At 38.7% G+C, this 14663-nt stretch overlaps 1 long non-coding RNA gene across 1 annotated transcript in view; it reads right to left on the bottom strand.

Annotated features, from left to right (window-relative positions):
- LOC132002496 (uncharacterized) overlaps window positions 1-5845 on the bottom strand; it is a 68644-nt gene extending 62799 nt beyond the window's left edge. Inside the window, exons 1-2 of the long non-coding RNA XR_009399915.1 lie at window positions 5739-5845; window positions 4828-4900 (exon numbers count right to left, since the gene is read on the bottom strand). This is a non-coding gene — a long non-coding RNA (uncharacterized LOC132002496). The remainder of the gene's footprint in view (window positions 1-4827; window positions 4901-5738) is intronic.
- Window positions 5846-14663: the final 8818 nt, after the last annotated feature.

Below are 14663 nucleotides of genomic sequence, written 5' to 3'. Positions count from 1 at the left end.
AATCACAAAATAAAATAAAATAAAATAAAAATAGATTTCATTAGATATATGTCCTGGTTCTACCTCCTACCACTTGTCTGTTCTTACCATCAGTTTCCCTATCTATAAATTGGAGTAATTAAACCCCCTACATCGTAAGGTTATTGTGAAGGTTAATGAAATAATCATTACAAGATGCTTTACACTCTGCCTAGCATGGAGTAAGCACATGGTAAACGTTAGCTGCAATGACCAATGTAAGCCACTAGGGCTGGGACTGTTCTTGGATCTCAAAGTATTAAGGTGATTAATGACCAAACCTTTATCTTTGATGAAATAAAATCCCCTTGGCTAAGAGGACATCTAGCTCCTGTGGGCCTATGGAACTAGAATGGTTCCTTGAAGATTGGTTACTACATTGTCACCCTTGCAAACTATTTTTCTCCCTTGGAGGAACGGCTGTGCCAGCGAAGTGACTTAAGCCCCACAGAAAAATTGAGTTTTATAATGTAGCTCTTTTAGGGACCACGGGCCCATGCCTATCATGTGGGCACAGAGGAATGGACTTTTAAAGTGGTACTGAAAGTTTTGTAGGAGTTTATTGGGTATGGTGAGCATTTCAGACCAAATCATGTTCAAAGGCCCAGAAGTTTAAGAGGATAGACCAAGCTCAGGGAAATATGAGGAAGAATGATTGATGGTATATTACATGGGGCAACAGTGAGGTACAGCTGAGAACTTGGAAAAATTACCCTCCAAATGTTTCTATGAAACAAACATTTAATATAACATTTAATATATAATTTAACATTTATATATTATATATATAGGATTACCTTAAAGAGGTAGAATACCTCCTAGGCTAAACCCAAGAAGAAAATATTCATATGACAAAAGAAAAAAAAAATCTTAATCTGAAAGCCAATTGACCAACACTAGGGGCAGGTCAAAGGGGGGCAAAGATAGACTTTCTACCTCTAGCTCTATCTAAAAGACTGGGTTTCCTGAACTATGACCCAAGGACCTAACCTCTGATGCACAGATGTCCCATGGAACTCTAGTGACTTGGCAACCATTCAGGTTAGGCAGTAAGTTTCTAATTCCAGATCTATCAAACAACCTTCTGATGAGCATTGTGTGTCCAGATCTACCCATGAAGAGTTAGTTTTGATTATGTTAATAAATTGACATTTTAGGTTTTTAATGACAGACTTATGAGTTGAGTTGGTATGACTTATGTGCCTGAGCCCAGTGACTTCTGATATACTAACTCTGAATTTCCATCCTTCATATCCATGACCCAGACCCTTGAAAACCATACCAGTGTTTTCCCTCTCTATGAGGCCAGTTGGTTTTTCCCAGGAAGTATTGCTTGGTCTCTTTTGACCTGCAGTAGACACAGGACATGACCATTAAGGGAAATCAAGGCTTTTATCAATGCAGGTAGGGTAAATATTATTGTTACCATCACCACTGAAATACTTGTGGAGATTCAAAACTTGTCTCTGAACTGGAACTTCATCCCAAAGTCTTCCAAATACTAAAAATGAAAGTCTCTACAGCAGAACTTTTCTAGTTATAGCCACACAAGGACAAAAGGCAAGACCCTTTGCAAAAATGATCTCAGGTACTATTTTTGAAGTCAGAATGTGTTAAGATGAAGTTTGAAAAATATAACTACTATCAATGCTGTCAACTGCTGCGAAAGACGAGCCCTGAGCAGATGCAAGAATGGTCTCTGGCACCTGTGATCGATACAGTATCCATCTCTTACATTTGTAAGTGCTTTTAATCTTTTCTAAGGCTCTTTTACTTAATTCAGATCATTGGAAATTCCTAACAACCCAGTGAGGTGGTAGATAAGGGACTTATTATTCCTGTGTGAGAGCTGAGGAAACGAAAAAGGAGTTTATAGGGCTTCCCAAATAGGACATCAAATGGCTGGTTAGTGAAGAGCAGAGAAGGGGGCGAGGCCTCACCTCATTCCCTGTGTGTCTCCCCAGCACACCGTACTGTTTGCTCGGGTCCACTTTGGCTGCTGACAATAAACATGGCTGTGGAACTAACTGATGGTGGAACAATCTACGCAGACAGCAACAAGGAGTAGATTTTGCCATAATTTGTTTACTTCCTGTCTGTAGAGTGTCGTATAGCCAGGAAACCTTCAGCTCTAATGATCATTCAGATTAGTCTGTGGGAACAGTTCTCAATTAACATGATCACTCTGACCCTTAATTATGCATTTTCCCACAAACTATCATGGCAACTCTGTATACTCAGTTCCATATTTCCCCACCTTTTCAAGATGTTTTGCCAGGGATGGAAGTCTAGTTTGATGTCATGGAAAAGTTTGATTCTCACAGAGACATCAAATCTGTAATTCTGGTCTTTCATTACAGTCTCAGATAAAAAATATCACCTTATCCTTTCCAACACCACTCTCGAAATGGCTACGTATTCTTTTATAAGCTCTTTTTACTTTGTTGCAGTTTCCTTTGGAGACTTCTGTTTTCCACTGATTCCACTCTGGTCAGTTGAAAGCGCTAAAACATTTTTCTTTTTCATCAGATCTGTTCTCTTCAAATCCCTCTGCTGCCTTTCCAAACCACATTTAAACTTTGTGGGATTTTTTTTTTTTTTTTTAAGATTACTATCAAACTGAAGTTTTAAACTAAAAGGAATAATGACTATAATATAACTCCTCAATTTTCAGCAATAAATAATTTTGGCACGAGAAAGAAAAGAAAATTAAACCGCTGAATGCATTTCCATACTATGTTGGGAAGAATAACTATAGGAAATTATTGGATTCTCTTCTATAAATGTCTTAGTATAGAACCTGGCATTTTGCTAAGCTTTATTTTTCCTCAAAGTATGTGAATTATCTAGCCAAAAATTTCTATAAAGGTAAATGTGAACTAAATGGGGAAGGGGAAGGTGGGGGGAGAAGGAGGAAGTGGAACTCAGCACAAGGAGGTGTTATGCAATCATCTGATATGCTACTGCCTGGTAGGGGATCAGCAGGAATTTTTTTTTTTTTTTTTTTTTACATCTACAGAAGCAGGAAGTTTAGAACTTTCTGGGTTCTTTAGAATAGCATGTGACGGCTCTGGCTCCTGTAGTTTCTGCATTTGTCCCAAGGAATAGGAACGTGTATATAAGGAGCAACCACAGAATAGTTCACTGGAGACTCATAATCAAATTTTTTTTTAAAAAATTGAATTTTCATTCTTCTTCCATTTTGTAAATGCATTGTTTACTGAACAAAATGATCAAGGCACTCTACATGCATTATAAATATTTCCACAGGCAGTCATAAAGGATATTGCCTCTGGAGACAAAGGCCTGTGGTGTTTTCTATAAATATGCCCTAGGTCAAGCCCTGTCGATCACTGGTATTTTGAGCTATGTTACTGGAAGTCTGAGGCAGGTTGGATATGATCTAGTAAACATCAGTTCATTCTGAACTGACAGCAGTATGTAACCTGATATCTGAATACCCAGGGTAAAAGGATATTTAAATCATATCAGTCTTCCTTTAGTAGGAACTGAATGCAATAAGCTTCAAGTTTTCAGAATTACTTTGTGGAAAATGACATAAATCAGAAGAAATTAAGATAAAGTACAATTTTGACCAGAGTACATTACGATTAACATTAACCATATTGACTGGTCTATAACCAAGCACCATTTACCAATGCAGTCCAGATGCATCTGCTTTTCGGAAACTGCTTATTATTTTGGTGGAAGTTTATGAGTTTCCTATGCTGAGTGTCTTGCTTTAAATCTTTTTCATTCATGTTAGTAAATAGAAATAAGAAGGCTTTCCCTTACAAATTCAGACCAGAAGATCAATGGAATGCCGGTAATATGTTTTTCATGATTAATAGAGGTTAATAAAATGAAGGTAATAAAATTGCTAATTAAATTCAGAAGGTAGAATTGCGACAAGAAGTATTTTTCAGAGGGCTTAAAAAATTACTCTTTTGGGGACGCCTGGGTGGTTCAGTCAGTTAAGCATCTGCCTTTGGCTCAGGTTATGATCCCAGGGTCCTAGGATTAAGCCCCACATGGAGTACCACATTGGGCGGGGGGTTCCTTGCTCCCTCTGCCTCCTCTTCCCCTTCTTGTGCTCACTCTCTTTCTGTCAAATAAATAAATAACATCTTTTTAAAAAAATTACTCTTTTATTCAAAAGAGGGAGGTTGGAGGACAGTCCTAATGTTGTTGGGATCTAGAAGGATAGGACTTTCTTTGCAAAGTCTCCCTTTGTTGGTTTATCGAACCCTGTATTCATAACTTCTTGGAGGAAGGTGCTCAGTTTTCTTAGACTTTCTTCTCTGTTGCAAAATGACAGGGCTCAAAATTACTTGATTTCAAATTTATACTACTTGCTCTGGAAAGCTGCAAAAGGCAGCAGGCAACAATTATTTATGCATTTACTCTTTCACTGCCCGTGCCCTATTACCTTCCAACTGGAACTGCAAATAACAAACACTTCACATGTGCCAGCCTTCACCATGATGGTAATCAGTAATATTTACTACTGCCACCTTTGCAGGTGTGTGCGTATGCATACATATATCTCTCTGTATATAGTTGGAAAAATTCAATTAAAAAATGGTTAGAACTTTGATTTTAAGATAGGATGCAGAGAAATACATTTTTAGCCTTAGGCCTACTGTCAAGATAATTTGAGGCCTAGGCGTTACAAGTCTTTCACTACTATACTTATTTGCAGAAAAATTCTTCTGGGAATATTTAGTAGATGAGGAATTCAGGGACAGTGAATGAGTCCTACACCTTGACATTTGCTACAGTATCTAGTAAATGTTCTGATTACCTTACCTGGCAATCTGTCAGCTTCCTCAAAAGGTATTTAAGGTAGATTACCACTGACGACACATATAGAGCAGAATTGCTAAAAATAAAATAAAAAAAATTAAAATTTGATAGGCGGGTGGACAATTATGTCCCATACATGGCTAATATTGAATCCTACAATTTTAGCTCTAAGCTTCCAGATACAAGAAATAAAACATGATGGATAAATATTTCTCATTATTGGATGCAAATAAGTAAATCACTTTGACAAGAGCAACAAAGTTTTACTGATTAAAAAAATCTGAAATTAATTCATCACATGGATTTGTATGGGGAGAATATTGAGCTGCATAAAGTCTATCTCGAAGAGGAATTGTTTCTTAAAGCAGAGAAGTTCTTGGTATGATTATTTCATGTGTTCATACTTGAAAAAAAAGGTGCACCTGCTTGTCTATTATTAAAATGTAACTCAGCAGTCATCCTGAACAAAAAACGTCGCCTGGAAAGATTGTCACAACCTAGATGGGAGATGTCTGCCCAGAGAGTTACATAAACAAAGAAGAGTTGGAAAGACCTCGGAGTAATAGCAACAAGAGCAAAAATAAATTCGAGCCAAAGGGCACCAAACAAAAGCCTCACCCAGGCAAGCAGCCAAGGGAAGTTACTCAGACCGGGCAGAACCTTTCCTGAGAGACCTCTGCTTCCGATGGGGAAAGCTTTCCCCTCAACTCTGGAGTGTTTCTAGCCATTTTATCTAAGAATTCTGCCCAGGAAATAGTTGTCAGACTCCACCTCGCTCACCTCACCCTATCCAGACACCAGGTAAAACAGCTCTCTCTACCTCTATTCCTTGGCACACACGGCAGCCTCTGGTTAAAAACCTCCACCTTCTTCCACCCTGCCCTCGCCCCCACGCTGGGCCAAAACCTACTTACCGGCCCCCGGGTAGCCTCTGCTTAAATACCTCGTACCTCATGAAATCTTCCCTGATGGCACTAGTCCAGGTCAGGTGGCACCAGCTCAGTGAGTCTCATCCCTGGCTGTGTGTTACAATCACCTGGAATGCACTGGGAGCTTGCCGAGGCCCCATCTCCGCTTTCAGGGATTAAAGCTAGAAGGTTCCTTTTGAATGCTCTGGATGAGGCATAGGCATGTAGTATTTAAATTTCCCCAGGTGATAACAATGAGCAGGAAATGGTATGAACCTCTGTTCCTTAGGATCTACTTGCTCTCCGGATGTCTATATCATGACGCTTACCAATTCAATGTACCCTAGTATTCATTTATTGAGCATTTACTATGGGGAAAGAATGATTTTGTAATAATGAGTAAAACAGGATTTCTATTTCTTTTAAGATTTGTATTTATTTATTTGAGACAGAGAGTGTGTGTGCACACATAAGCAGAGGGAAGGGGCAGGGGGAGAGGGAGAGAGAAAATCTCCAGCAGGGCAGAGGCTGACATGGGCTTGATTCCACAACACTGAGATCATGACCTGAGCTGAAATCAAGTGTCAGGAGCTCAACTGATTGAGCTTCCCAGGCATCCCCAGGATCTCTCTCTTTTTTTTTTTTTTTTTTTAAGATTTTATGTATTTATTTGACAGAGAGAGACACAGTGAGAGAGGGAGCACAAGCAGGGGGAGTGGGAGAGGGAGAAACAGGCTTCTCACTGAGCAGGGAGCCCTGCATGGATCTCCCAGGGTCCTGGGGTCATGACCTGAGCCAAAGGCAGATGCTTAACGACTGAGCCACCAGGCAGCCCAGGATCTCTGTCTTTGTAGAGCTTACAGAAGAGCAGGGAGACAAATACTGAACAGGTTATTTATGATGAATAATTTAAAAGGGAGCTCTATAGGGTATAATGATCTGCTGTAAGAAAAACAGTGATCTAGTGTCATAGATTGTTTACATTCTGCACTTTCCTATTGGAAATATAAATATCACCCTTTACCATGTAACTTTGCAGTGTCCTTGCACATGAGGCTCTTTCCTGCTCCACTGATGTTGATCTTGGTCATGAGACTTGCTTGGGCCAATGGTAAGTTAATGAACATCATGGAACAGACATTTTGCCTGCTCCATGAGTTTAATATTTTGTGTTTCAGTGATCCACCATGAGGACCACATGCACTAAGAGGCCTGTGCCCTAGGATAAATGCAAGTGTCTTAGACTTGAACCCAAGTCACAATGAAGAAGCAGTGCCTGCCATCCTTTGGCCTGATGCAGAATCTCCCCCAGGGGTCTTGCCTGGTTCCCGTAAACTATGGAGAACCTGCATTCTGGTTATTTTAAGTCACTGAGTTTTGGAGTAGTTTGTCATATAACATTACTGTGGCAATGGGTAAGTAATACACTAGCTTGGGGTATGGCCACACTGCATTTGCCTAAATAAGCCACATTTACCTTGTTCATCATTGTATTTCCTGTTCCTAACACACTGGGCGATATGTAGCAGGTGCTCAAAAAATATGTGTTGAAGGAATGAAAAGACAGTTCCTGACCTTTGTGATCTCATAGGCTACATGTAAAGCAGTTCTGTGAACAAATAGTTACAGTATGAAGTGATAAATGCAGTAATAGAAGAGCCATTCTAGCATAGAGGTAGAAAGGCTTCAACAGTGTGTTACCTACACCAAAGAGAAGTGTCAAAAACCAAGCACTCAGATTTAAACATAATACGAACCACTTATTCTATCATCAGAAGCTTTTATTAAACTTGCTGGTGCAAGCTGGGCTACTTTCAAAGTCACATAAATAGACTTATAGTTCCTACCATAAAGCAATAAACTGTGTGGTTAAAGATTTTCAACATATGTACCGAATAAAATGAGATATTTATAATCTATGTTGCATGCAAATTAAAAGGGCAGTGGACTGGAGGTAGGGTCTAGTGAAATGAAATACCAGAGAACAGTAGATTGGAATGGATGTTTACCCAAAAAAGGCAAGTTTTTGCTTTACGAACCAAAATAAGAACTCGAGAAACTGGACAGAGGGATGGGGAATGAGAGTTGGAAGGAGGAGAGGAAGACCATAGTACAGGGAGAGTCTACTTGACCCATCCACCCTCTTTGCAGGTGGCCCTTTGAGATCTTATTAATTCTTAACTTGGTCAATGATGTCATGTGATGTCATTTTTTAAAGGGTGAAAGAAAAGTAATTAATTGATCAACTATTTATTAAATTGAAATATATTTGACATGTAATGTCAAATTCAAGGTGTGTTGTCATTCTTACATGGGTATTGCAGGGAGAGATACTAAAGAAAGGTTACCTATAATGAAGGTTATCTATAATGAAGAAAGAACAAGATATTTCCATAGCCAGTGACTCCTCTATCCTCTTTTTTTCCTCTTTTTTTAAAAAGATTTTATTTATTGGGGGTGCCTGGGTGGCGCAGTGGGTTAAGCCTCTGCCTTCGGCTCGGGTCGTGATCTCAGGGTCCTGGGATCGAGCGCCGCGTCGGGCTCTCTGCTCAGCAGGAAGTCTGCTTCCCCACCTTTCTCTCTGCCTGCCTCTCTGCCTACTTGTGATCTCACTTTCTCTGTCAAATAAATAAGTAAAATATTTAAGAAAAAAAAAAAAGATTTTATTTATTAATTTGCCTGAGAGAGAGCACAGCAGGGGGAGCTGCAGGCAGAGGGAGAAGCAGGTTCCCTGCTGAGGAAGAAGACTGATACAAGACTTGATCCCAGAACCTTGAGTCGAAGGCAGATGCTCAACTGACTGAGACACCCAGGCATCCCTCCTCTGTCCTCTTTCAGTCTTCCAAGGAAAATATTAAGATCTCTAATTTACTGAGGTCTCCTCTCACACTCTGTTTTTTTCTTGGGGATTAATGCCCTTTTCCTGAAATTTTAGCAGGATTTGAGGAAGCAGAAGGCTAAATCTTTTTTTTTGCACCAGAAATCCAAAATATGGTTCTCTATGCCTGACAATTGCAAACAACTTAACATTTCCCTAAACCAGGAAGTTGTTGAATAAAACAGGTGTATGTGTATGCTGAAATAATATGTAGGTACTAAAAATCATGACTTTAAAGATTATTTAAGGACAAGGAGAAATGCTCAGAATAGAAAGTGATTACAAAAGTCAGAATGTAGAATTCTCTTCATTATCTGACTCCCATATCAAAATGATAATAATTGTTAGTATATTTGGAGGGTGGGATTATAGCAAATTTACTTTATTTCATTCTTTTTGCAATTCAAGATTTCAGATTTTTTCATGTTTTATCATCAGAAAAAAAATTTTGAAAGAAGTTTATGCTAATCATTTCTTCATATCTACTTTTTTTAGAGAGACAATCTGTCCATTCTTGATTATAGATACTTAAATCTGTTGGTGAGTAAAGTGATCACAATTTGATTATTTTACTGTTCAATTTCCAGATGAATTGATTACATTTTTCTCAGAGCCTCAGCTTCCCACAACTTATATGCTTAGAAGTCTCCAGAATACCATTTCTTCTGGGACATTTTACTGCTTTCCACCACTTACTAGATAAATAAGAGAAGATAGTAGGATCACGGAAAGGTCTTCAGAATTGAGCACTGCTAACACAGAACACTTCTTTCAGTCACCCGCTCTTATGCATTCAGTTTCGCACAACTGAGTATGAAAAGCATTCACGTTTCATCTATATTAAATGTTGTAAAATACATTCTCAAAAGTCCCTGAGATGTACCTAACAGTCACACTAATACTTTAAAATAGCATGAACAAAGCAGGAAGTTGCATCCCTAAATAAGACAAGAGGTTGGGCTTAAAGTGTCACCACGGGACATTTCATTTATTTTGAACTTGTATGCAATTATTTGTTTTCAGATTTCAAGCAAAAAATTATAAAGGTAAATGTACTAACTTTTTAAATCTAGGTTGTTACTTTTCATAGCTCAAGTGAGAGGTTTATCTATAGTCAATCACCTTAAATGTCATGATGGTTCTTTTCCTCCTCCTCCTCCTCCTTCTTCTCCTCCTTCTTCTCTTTCTTCTTTTTTCAGAGCCTATTGTCCTTGCATACAAATCCAAGCTTCCTGCCATGTTATTCAAGATTCTGTGTTTCAGACGGTAAAGATAATGTTAAAGGAATGAACAGGGTCTTGGTGGGATGGCCAGAGATGACCTCTTCCATGTGAAAGATAAGAATAGTGTAGGGGTGTCTGGCTGGTTCAATTGGTAGAGTATGAGATTCTCAATGTCTGGGTCACGAGTTAAGTCCATTTTGGGTGTAAAGCCTACGGAAAAAACCAAACAATAGTATGGAGAAGAATAAGAGAGTCTGTGATGTGGTGGAGCTTGGTGTTTTCAAGGAATGGAAGGAAAACCACTGTGGTTGAAGCATAGGTAACAAGGGAATGAATAGAGAATCATTCAACCTGTGATTGGAGAAGTTGTGACTTTTCCACACAACCAAGACCTCTGATGTGGACATTACTGACTCTTGTGTAAAGTGTTGGTCCAATGCCCTGTGTTCATAGGAGCCAATGCCACATGGCTCCTCCTGCCAGCTTTGTGCCCAGCAAGTTGGCACTACAGTGGGTGAGCAGGAGACACTGTGATGCACTCCGGTTCCAGGACAGAGTTCTGTGGAAAAACCTTCCCTGATGATTCAAGACAACTTTAGACTCAGAGCTACTTCTTACAAGCCTGCAGGATTATGCTGCTCCAGACTCTGACAAGGAGAAATTTAGAGATAACCAGAAAACAAATCAAAACAAAACAAAACTATGACTCATTCAGTAAGCACACAATCCAGTTTGTGAGAAATTCATGGATTTTCCCACGGAGGGAAAGGATGAAGAATAGGAGACATGGGGAAAGAAACCATTAATGTCCATATCGTCCACTTAACTGTAAATCTCATTAAGAAAAGGAGGATGGTGGGGCACCTGGGTGGCTCAGCAGATTAAGCCTCCGCCTTCGACTTGGGTCATGATCTCAGGGTCCTGGGATCGAGCCCCACATCAGGCTCTCTGCTCGGTGGGGAGCCTGCTTCTCCCTCTCTCTCTGCCTGCCTTTCTGCCTACTTGTGATCTCTCTCTCTGTGTCAAATAAATAAATAAAATCTAAAAAAAAAAAAAAAAAAGAAAGAAAGAAAAGAAAAGGATGATGGCCAGGTTTGCTTACTGTCATATTGGTGAAGTCTAGAAGAGTGCCTGGTACATGGCAGGTACTAAAATAGTGTTTGCGGAATGAATGAATAAATAGCTGATTGCAGGTCTAAGAAGACAGGAGGTGAACCTGGAACATCTTGCTAGGCTGGAAAGTAAGGAAGTGATCTGCAAATGCATGGGCTTAACAAAAGCATCCTGCTTGAAGAGACTTTCACTAGCCAGAACAGAGGCAATTTTAAGCATCAAAGTAAATAAGGACAGTGATCCAGGAAATAAAATAGAAACCTAGGAGTCTATATTGGTAATAATTAGAGAGTTTAAAAAACTGGGGAAAGGGAGAGCTTTTCCTTAGAAGGTAATTCACAGATAAGTGTGAGTGGGGTAGGAGAATTGGAAATTCACTATTTTTCAGTTGTCATGATAATTTGGGCAAGGATCATCAATAGATGCTAAATCTGGGGGAAGAATGTGATGAAGAACAGGTTATAACTGTGAACATATAAATATATATTCTTCACATGACTAACCTTCAGAATGCTTATTGGTTGCAATAAGTGCCAGCTAATGATATGACTGAGACGAAATGCCATCTAAATACAATGTGTGATCTTAGACTGGATTCTGCACTGGAGGTATAAAAAAAAAAAAAGAGCTTTTAAAGGATTTTATTGGCACAACCAACAAAATGGGAATATGGACTGCTTAGATAAAAAGTACAGTATCAGGGTTAAATTTCCTCAAGTTGGTTACTGTACCATGGTTCCATAAAGCAATAGCATTATTCTTAGGAAATACGTACTGAAATGTGAAGGGATAAAGGGACGTAAGAGATGCAACCTATCCTAGAGAAGTTCAGAAGGGAAATATTATACATACCACATGCATACAGATAAAGAAAGAGATGACAAATATGGCCAATGTTAAAATTTGTGTATCCAAAGAAGGGTGTTATGCTCTGTATTATTTTTGCAACTTTTCTGTGAGTTTGAAATTATTTTCAAATAGAAGTTTAAATAATGTAGCAAATGCATAATACAAAACAAAATAAGGTCAGAAAGGGTACAAGTCAAGTATTGACCAGAGGAAATGAGAGAACAAGGAGGTCTTAAAGTCAGGAGAAAACAAACGAACAAAAACCCAAAAAACTTCAGGAGCAAAGATGAGAAGGGAAAGTAAAGGCATAAGGGAGAAAAGAGTCCCGTTTAGCTAAAGGGTATGAAATTATAGAGATAAATCAACAATTGTAATTTGGAGATATTTTGTGAGAGGATATCTTGAATATCCAACTGCATATTACCAACTCAAATTCATGCAATTATATTATTAATAATGCATTCTGTCCTAATGTATGATAAATTTCAATAAAGGCCATAAAGGAATTTTTGCTAGTATGATTTCAGAGAACAAAAGATTATTTCCAGCTCTTTCTAAATCTAAACAAAAAACAATCAAATAAAAAAAATCCAAATATGCTGCTCATATATTTAGCTATGAAACCGAAACCCACATAAGGCCGCTCAGAAAATTAAAAACAACAACACAGAGGCAAATTATTACAGCAAGCTTTGGAATTCAAATTCTCTCAAAAATTTCATTTTCTACAACTATTTGTTAAATTGCTGAGAAATTATTTGAAAAAAGTTCTGCATGTGCTGATCATCGGCAGCTCTTTTCTTTTCTCAAGTTACTTGAGCCTGCACGATCAATCCTTTATTCAGCTTTTAAATGAAAAACGAATTCTCATCTCAAGCCTCCTCTCTTTTAGCTGAGAGCTCCTTTGCAGCATGCAAACTACTCCAGTTAGCCAGCTGCATGCTGACTCCTCTACACTCTAGGCAAGGAACACATTCTGCCTGGCCCTGGTGGGAGTTATCAATTGACCCAAGGACACAATGTTTCACAAGATCAAAGGCAGTGGTGAGGTCAAGGGGGCTGAGGCTGGCACAGCCAGGAGGCTTAGCTCCTGAGGAGGGTGTAATTGGTAGCTTTGTGTTTCAATAGAGTGAAGTGGGTAAAAGCCGGATTAGAGAAGGTCAAAGAGAGAATTGGAGGAAAGAAACTTGGGGGAACTGGTGTGAACTTTAGCCTAAGAAGAATGACTTAACCAAAAGAACAAGGTTAAGGGGAGAAGTAATCAAAGCCCGTGGAGTCCACAGAGGATATTGTACTCTCCTGGGATGTAACTCAGGGTCTGGGCAAGATGGATGTAAGGGAAATGCATTCTAACCAGATGAGGGAGTTGAAAATAAGGGCTACAGGAAAAGCTACTGATTATGAAACAGAGTTGGGAAAATCAGACCTGGAGAAGTTGAATCCAGCAGAGTGTAATAAGAAGGGCATTTAAATCCATATGTCAGAGTGGTTAATGGATTAGAAGCTGTGAAAAGTACAAGTGGGACAAGGATAAAAGAGGAAAGAGTGTTGCTAAAGAAAAAGGAACAGAGGCTTCCAAGAGGAAATATTTTATGTTAAAAACAGTGGCTAAGCCAACAAAAGGGGCTCAGCACAATGTTCTTTTATATAGGTGCCTGTAAGATTTGTTATTTTAAAAAGTTTTAATCACAGAATATTTGTTTCATAAAAAGATGGTGTTTAATATACATAAAAAAACAGAAGGTATATTAATAAAATGAGTACTCATAAACCTACCACCCTAGCTAAGAACTAGAACATTATCAACACTACATAAAAGGAAAGCCTAAGTTTCCTTCCTTCCTCTGCCTCTTTGCACAGAGGTACTGTGAATTCACAAATATGGGGCTTAACCACTCCTTTTTTATTAAAGATTGTATTTATTTATTTGCCAGAGAGAGCATGAGCAGGGGAGGGGTCCAGGTGTCCCTAACCATTCCTTTTAAAAATACGTTTCCCCTATATGTATCCATCTCTTAACATGATATTGTTCAATTTTCCATCTTTTTAAGCTTTATAGGTATGATCCTGAAGTTCCACTCTATGTGGTTATATATACTTTATCACCAATGTTTACGTTTTTTATTAGTCAAGGTTCTCCACAGAAGAGACCCAGTAGGAGATATTACACATGGATACACAAAATTTAAGGTAAAAACATATTTTATGCTTATTTATATTATGTTACATTTATATTAATTTATATTAAAAAATAGACACATCTTGGGGCACCTGGGTGGCTCAAGGGTTAAGCCTCTGCCTTCGGCTCAGGTTATGATCTCAGGGTCCTGGGATCGAGCCCCACATCAGGCTCTCTGCTCAGAGAGGAGTCTGCTTCCTGCCCCATGAGCTCATGTCCACTCAGTCACCACTTTATCATTTCCTCATTCTCCTGTCAATTGACCCTTAGGTGTTTCCATTTCCCTGGTGTTATAAAGAAAGCTGCACTAGACATTTGTGTGCACATCCCTTTGAGCGCAAATGCAAGAGTTCCTCAAGACTATAGGAATGGAATGGATAGTAGACAGAGTATGTAAATTCAACTTTAAAATGTTTGCTACAGTGATTGTATCAATTTACATTTCTCTCAATACATCTAAGTAGGCAGAGTTGTGCTTTCAGTATTCAAGTTCCAAAAAACGGGGTTAGATACATGAAAGCAGTTAAATTCATTTGACAATTTGATCTGTATCCACTCTCTCCCCCCTTATACAACCATACTTACCCCTAGACTATTTAGAAGTTGGAATGAGAAGTAAGGCAAGTTTGATGAGATGGTTTAATAGAGACATTGTAAACCATTCCTTCCTGCAGCAAGTATTTATTGAG

This window comes from Mustela nigripes, chromosome 15 (assembly GCF_022355385.1).
Source record: "Mustela nigripes isolate SB6536 chromosome 15, MUSNIG.SB6536, whole genome shotgun sequence".
NCBI classification, from domain to species: domain Eukaryota; kingdom Metazoa; phylum Chordata; class Mammalia; order Carnivora; family Mustelidae; genus Mustela; species Mustela nigripes.
Note: the sequence above shows the minus strand (reverse complement) of the source record. Positions and strands in the feature narration are given on the sequence as shown.